At 35.6% G+C, this 6,680-nt stretch overlaps 1 long non-coding RNA gene and 1 other non-coding gene across 22 annotated transcripts; both read left to right on the top strand.

Moving 5' to 3' along the window:
* Positions 1 to 409: 409 nt before the first annotated feature.
* Positions 410 to 6,361, top strand: LOC142181272 (uncharacterized). Of its 21 annotated transcripts, none has more exons than XR_012709938.1 (7): positions 410 to 839; positions 945 to 1,013; positions 1,234 to 1,332; positions 2,038 to 2,108; positions 2,789 to 2,842; positions 2,994 to 4,065; positions 5,949 to 6,361. It is a non-coding gene; the product is annotated as an uncharacterized LOC142181272 (long non-coding RNA). The 21 variants fall into 21 exon arrangements; XR_012709935.1 differs by having other exon boundaries at positions 2,987 to 4,065; XR_012709924.1 differs by having other exon boundaries at positions 2,943 to 4,065.
* TRNAC-GCA (transfer RNA cysteine (anticodon GCA)) lies at positions 1,794 to 1,865 on the top strand. The gene has a single exon. It is a non-coding gene; the product is annotated as a tRNA-Cys (tRNA).
* Positions 6,362 to 6,680: the final 319 nt, after the last annotated feature.

The raw sequence follows: 6,680 nt of genomic DNA, 5'->3' as shown, positions 1-6,680 counted from the left end.
TCCCTAGTAAGTTGGTTCACTATGCACTGGTTTGTTATGTTAATGCCCCGATAGAAAGTCTGTTAGATCATCACCTCAGTCATATCATTGTTGAGGCATTCCTTTACCATTGTTCTATAGCGCTCCCAAATCTCATATAATGGTTCGGTGGGCTCCTGCTTGAAGGACAAGATCTCATCTCTCAATCTTGCCATATGCCCCGGTGAGAAAAACTTTGCAATGAACTTATCCGCCAACTCATCCACTACGACAAATTTGGCCTAAGGCCACACCAATTTTAGCCAACGCTTGAGAAATGTTACCAAAAGTATTTGTGGCAACGCTTTTTGAGGGGTGGTCTTTGGTGAGACCTTTTGGCTACGGAAAGCGTCCTCTTTCAATATAAAGGCTACGATTTTTAAGCGTTGCCAAAACGTGAAATATTTGGTAACGCTTTTTGACCTATAATACAACACTTTTGGAGGGTGTTATTTTTTTTATCCAAAAAGCAACACTTATAAAGTGTACTCCAAAAATTACAATCAAAATTTCCCCAAAATATTCCCTTCCCCCCAATTCTGAAAAGGCAAAAGAGATACCCGCTGAAATACTTTGCCTAATTCCAAATTCCCCACCACTAAAATATTTTACCCTTTCCAAAATTCCCTCTGTTGCTTCAATGCTATTTCACCACTACCGCGACCCAATTTCCTCTAATGGACTGTATCAACTCCAAATATAGATCCTTTTTAGGGGTTGGTTTGCCCTAATTTCAAATAATGCCCTCAACTAGATAACTTGCTCCGCTCCATCTCTTTCTCCGTCGAACTCGTTTGGTGAAATCGAGCTAAAACTTGTAGGTTTGTTTCCTCGTCACTTATTGTTTCTATTAAGAGCATAAAAGTTTACCACGCCGACATTTTCTAATCACTAATTTTGTTCATTGGTTTGCTGCTTGTGTCTAGAATGTAATTTTGGTTAACTTGTTCAGTGCTAGTCGCCGCGACTTCCTCATCCGTCATGATTTGTTGCTGGTAAGGTGTTGCTTGTTATCTCATACTACATTGTATTTCTTATTTTTTGATATATCGTTTAGTCATAGCTACTCATATCTATGGTAATTTTTGTTACTATTGTTGTGGGTTTGCTGCTTCGTACAATGTTGTTATTCTTCGACCAAACGCTTCGGGATTTGTTTATGTTAGTCTTTCATTTAACATTTTGTCTGCACTAAGTCTCAAATTTGGTTCATAGGATTGCGAAGGTGAATAAGAAGGCAGTGGTTGCTCGGTGATTCCAAGAGGCACAAGATACTTCAACTTCTTTCTGTTTTGTGGCTGCTTTTAAATCCTGGTAAAACAAAAACTCTACCTATATAAGTAGTGATGTCCAGTTTTGAATTCCTATATTACTTGCATTCACAAAGTCTCAGAGCTGCATTTCTTTTATTAACGTCATGCATTTGTATACTTGTACAAATAGAACGAATGAACAAGATACTGATCTATTAGTCGATCATATTTACTTTGAAGAAATGCATAATATCCAAGTTGTTCAAAAATAGTGGCGTTGAGTTTCTCGACCCTTTGACTTAGGATTAGTCAGTTCTATTTCTCGATGGGGCGGGGAAGGGATATAACTCAGCGGTAGAGTGTCACCTTGACGTGGTGGAAGTCATCAGTTCGAGCCTGATTATCCCTAAGCCCAATGTGAGTTTTTCTAGTTGGATTTGCTCCCCCGCCGTCGTTCAATGAGAATGGATAAGAGGCTCGTGGGATTGACGTGAGGGGGCAGGGATGGATTTGTAGCATTTTGGCGACATGGCCGAGTGGTAAGGCAGAGGACTGCAAATCCTTTTTTCCCCAGTTCAAATCCGGGTGTCGCCTGATCAACAAAAAACTCGAAATCTCTTCTTTTCTTCTGTTCTATTGATATAACCCGCCGAATGATTCCCCAGCAGAAGCAGAGAAAGCAGACTGTTGATACTTGTTTGATTCTAAACATCTGGTCTGGGGGTTTTTCTAAAAAATTGTAAATATCTTTGCATTGCATATTTAGGCTTCAAGGAAATATTCGAATGCTAGAGGGGCTATCAAGACTTTCTGTTTTGTGGCTGCTTTTAAATCCTGGTAAAACAAAAACTCTACCTATATAAGTAGTGATGTCCAGTTTTGAATTCCTATATTACTTGCATTCACAAAGTCTCAGAGCTGCATTTCTTTTATTAACGTCATGCATTTGTATACTTGTACAAATAGAACGAATGAACAAGATACTGATCTATTAGTCGATCATATTTACTTTGAAGAAATGCATAATATCCATGTAAAAGTGACTTTAGAAGCTTTGTTTTAGGTAATATGACAAGATCATTGAGCTAAAGTTAATGGGGTGCACTAATTACAATTGATATCTCTCTTATATCCTAATATTTTCTGATATTCTTTCCTCATTTGGTGTTTGTTCTTGAGCGACATGCTTATTGTCAAGAAAGCGATTTTTATTGCTACCTAGTAATCTTGCAATGAGAAGATTATTTTTCTTTTCAAAGATAATGTATGTGAGCACATACTAGTTTGGTTTAGATTGGAGCTATCTCCTATTTTATTTTGCTTGATATAGAATCGAACTTCAATAAATGGTATTCCTTACCGTCTTTAAATTTTATTAGCAACTTCCTTTCGTGAATACATAGATAATTTAACTATTTATTGCATCTTTGTAATGACAACAAGCTTGTTTATATGTGATATGAATAAGGTTAGACTTCCTTGTGCCTTCTTATCTCTCTTAATTTTCCATATCCAAGGCTTTAACATAAAATGAAGAAGCAAGATTGAGTTGCTTTCTTGAACTTTGCAAGGTAATCACATTAATCGGTTTTTCTTTTCTTGCTATGGCATGCTTAGTTTCTTTGTTAAGTCTTTTACTGATAACACTTTTCTTATTCTTTGAATTATTAGTATCTGCTGGTTTTTATGATCAGTAAAAATGATCCAAGTTTCAGTCCGTAGGAACAAGGAGAGGGGGGAGGGGAAGCAGGGCTCGAAGAACGAGCTGTGCAAGGACGCCGAAGGGCGAGCCATTGGAAATAACCGAGAAAGAAGGAATCGAGGTGCATTCTTTTTTTCTAATTGATCCATTTCCGATCAAAGCCCAGGTCTCTTAGAGCATCAAGAAAGAAGTTTCTATTTACTGAATCGGAAGCTAATGCACAGGGAAGAATAAGAATAAACCTTGGTGAGCTATCAATGAGTTACTTTTCTTCCTATTTGTTCAGATATTTTCAAATGAGTTTTTTCCTGGTAACCCCAAAAATTATAAAGTGAAAGAGGACGTCAAGTGACTAATTCACTTTCCGATAAGTATATCTTTTTTACTCACTTTCAATTACACAAAATATTTTAAATGCCCTCACTGTCCTTTGTTTAGCTCAACTTTTATGTGAATAGAGATCTATATGATTATCTTTGCTATTAATCGGATAGCAGACTGAAAATACCAAATTCTAGCTAGCAACATCGTTGGCTTGGGTAAGGTGTTTGTATTTGGTTATTCCTAGCTTAATTAAAAGTGAGCTGATTGACTATATGCTATGTGCTAAAGTTAAATTTCCTTTTAAAAAAGAAGTCCACTAATCTAATTTGTCCATCAGTATACAACAATTAAATGGGAGTCAATGTTGTGCTTATTAATGGGAGCTATCAAGGACCCAAGAAAGGTATATGAGACTCGTGGTCGGAGAATAACCAAAGAGAAGGGGAATTATTGTATCAAATTTGTGGCAATCGATTCAAACTTCTTTTTTAATTTCCATCTTTTCACTTATGAATAACTGAATATGCAAAAGATCTTGTTTTGCTAGCTTCAAATTATTTTGGTGTTATTATTGTTGCAAGACTACCAATGTACAGTTGAGTACTATGTAACTCATTTTTGGTTCATGAGGACAAGGCAAAAATAGGCAGCAAACGAGTGCAAACGATGCGTATTGATACGATTGACAAAAGTTCATTAAGATGGAGGGGCTGATATTCTGGTATTTAATACTGCTCATTGGTGGAGTCACCATAAAACTAAAGCAGGGTAAGCCTTTTCAAGCATTATGCCTTGGGACTTTTGTTTCTTATATAATAGCTGGTCCGAGCTAGTTTGCGAATACTGTCTATCAAGTACTTGCTATCTTTCACTAGTACAAGTGTCAAATAACTCTATTTTCGGAGAAATAGACAGGTATTTGAATTTTAGTTTCCCATCGTTTTCATCACTTCACTTACCCTAGTGACCTAGTGCATACTCCATATCTTTAGGTGGTTGTTGCTTGGTACATTAAAGCTACTTCCACGTTAACACCTGTGAAACACTAATAGAAGGAATATAGTATGATCTTGGAGAAGTTTGTTGTTGAAGTTCTTACTTTAATGATCGATAGAAAAATCTATTCAGACTTCAGTCCTAATTGGGTCTAACAGGCAGATTTTTAGTGGTGTTTAATTGAAGAAGCCAGCATATAGAAGCCAAAATGTGATCTTGATATTGTGACATGATATAGAAAGGATTTGGCATAACCAGCTTTATACTTTTGGCCAGATATTAAGTTCGGATTTCTTTTGGTATCATTTTTTGTATTAACTCTTGGGGCATTCTGTGTTGGAATTTGCCAAACCGTTTCATCTTCTTTGCCTTTTGCTCTGTATTGCATTTCGCTATGACACATCTAACCATGTAGTGTCGCAACAGAAAAATTTACTACCAGGAGAGAAATCAAGTTCATCCACCAAGAGTACTAATTTCTTTAAGAGTTTTAGGTGAAGTTGTTGTTCTGGAGTAAGGGTAACAGTCTTAAGAAAATTAACCAGACCCAGTCACTATTGCATTGTTGGAGTGAAAAGATTTAGTTAACTTAGATTTTTTATTTTTGGATTTGAATCTGAGTGAGCACACTCTCATAAACTGCAGCAGAAGTGACTTTGTTGTGTTTTTCTTATCACATTTTGTTCAAGTTGCAATGTCTAGAGGGTATCATGTTTTTGTTTGTTGTAAAGGATGTAATCTTAAGTATATAGATTTCACTATCTATCTGCATCTTTCTCTATTTCATCCTATTACAGTAGTGTTTTCTTTGATGAAACTTGAGAGCAAAGGTAAGTATCTACGAGATAATTGCTTATCTTTGTAAAGAAAAAGACAGAGAAATAAAGAAGAAAGTTTCTTCTTTATTTAAACATGTGGCAATCTAGTCCAATAGATTACTTGAGTCAGAATCATAACTTTTGGTGTTTGTCATAATTTGACATCACCTGTACCATTATAAATTATATGTCGTTTGGAAAGAATTAGATTTATGTTTGAATTAGAAAGGGTGAACAATGACTTGTGGTTAAGGAGTACTGTTTTTTAGCATTTCATTCAGCAGGCCACTATACAAAGAGAAAAATAGAGGAGCACAAATAAAACCACACTGATAATGATAGAAGCCTGTATGAGCAGTAGGCGAGTGCCTATATGGGACTAAGCATGAATTATTTTATATCTTACGATAAGTATTATTACTGTATATTATGCACATGGGACTGACTTGGTTTCTGCATCACCCTGCATTTTATTACATAGTATTCTGAGATGTCTTCATAGTGTTGCTTTCGAGATTAATTTGTTTTGTGTTACAATAAATTAACATTTATCAAATGTCTGTTCTTTTCTTTCTATGTGGAAGAGTAAGTTTGCTTGGACACTGATAGTGGTTAGGAATTATCATGCTTTGAGATATGTGGTTATGTAAGTAGTCCTTCAAAAATGCCAATTTGTTATTAAGCATATTTTCCCCCTTAAATATATGCCCCCACAATTAATGCTTCACATATTTGAACTCCTCCAGCTTTGTAGTACTCATATGATATAGAGATATATTTTTTCGTATTATTAGCATGCTATAATAAACGGTGCATCTTTGTTTGTTTCAATTGCAGGAAGGCAAAGCTACTAAAGAGAACAAAGAGAATATAAATGGAGAACTTAAGGCCTTGAAACCTTTGGAAGTTTTTTTTTTTGGTTTGAACAAGGAAAGCTTACATGCCACTTAGATTGATGGGGAGGCCAAGCTTACAACAAATGGATCAGCTACCAAATTATGGGATGAAGTATGTTAAATCAGCCACGTATCAGAAAAGAAACATGTAGCTAAGGGGATAGCAAATGGGGTTTCTAATAGATACTAGCTTTAGTTGTTTAGTGTGTGTAAAGTTTTGTCATGATACATACATCCAATTTTTTATATTTGTTCATTTTTAGGACACGCCTTTAAGAGATTTGCTTTATTAGTTAATATAGTACATAATATATTTTTTCTGGAAGTTCATAGCAAGTGTGCGTATTTGAATTTTGTTTGGTTATTTTTTAGTTGATGTAGTGCTTAAGCTCATCATATTGTAGCAATGATCTCAAAAAATATGAGATTATTGGATATATTAAAAAAATTACAGGAAAAGAATATATTACACGATTTGCTGCAAAAGCCGCACACATAAAGTGTGGCTTATAATGTACCAAAGGCAACACTTTGGAAGTGTTGTTGTAACACTTGAAAAGCGTGGTCTTAGGGAAAAGGTTACGCTAGTTTAGGCTACTTCAAAAAAGGCGTTGCCTAAAGCTGAAAAGTGTGGCCTTTGATCAAATGTCACACTTTTTGATAGTTTAGGCCA

This window comes from Nicotiana tabacum, chromosome 1, assembly GCF_000715075.1.
Source record: "Nicotiana tabacum cultivar K326 chromosome 1, ASM71507v2, whole genome shotgun sequence".
NCBI classification, from domain to species: Eukaryota; Viridiplantae; Streptophyta; class Magnoliopsida; order Solanales; family Solanaceae; genus Nicotiana; species Nicotiana tabacum.
This window is presented reverse-complemented; position numbering and strand designations above follow the sequence as displayed.